The following is a 454-nucleotide window of genomic DNA, read 5'->3' as shown; positions in this document are numbered from 1 at the left end:
GTCCATACTATAATAATAATAGTAATAATAATAATCTTACTACTAATGGAGCTAAGGCCAAATTTTGCGAACAGTATAAAGAAAAAATATGAAACTTTGCCAGTACCTATAACTTGAAACGTAGTGTTGCACTATTGTATTTTCATTAAGATCAAATGTGTAGGAAGAAAGCCCATTTTAAGTTAAATTCAATCCTTTTGTAGCGATCGCTATCATTTGCTTCGACACTGTATATTCACTGCGGAGTGCCGACTGCGCCGAAGAATATTTTGTGTTCAGCTATAGTACATTAAGTAGGTTTACGGGAATTCCCGGTCTCGATCTCACGCCTTTGACCGTCTTCTCACAGCGGGTTTGGGGCGCTCATAGAAGAAGAAAAAGAAGGAGGTGTAGGTGTAGGTGAAGAAGAAGAAGAAGAAGAAGAAGAAGAAGAAGAAGAAGAAGAAGAAGAAGA

Source organism: Aplysia californica, unplaced genomic scaffold, assembly GCF_000002075.1.
Source record: "Aplysia californica isolate F4 #8 unplaced genomic scaffold, AplCal3.0 scaffold00855, whole genome shotgun sequence".
Taxonomy (NCBI): domain Eukaryota; kingdom Metazoa; phylum Mollusca; class Gastropoda; order Aplysiida; family Aplysiidae; genus Aplysia; species Aplysia californica.
The sequence above is the reverse complement of the archived record's forward strand: the minus strand, read 5'-3'. Positions refer to the sequence as shown.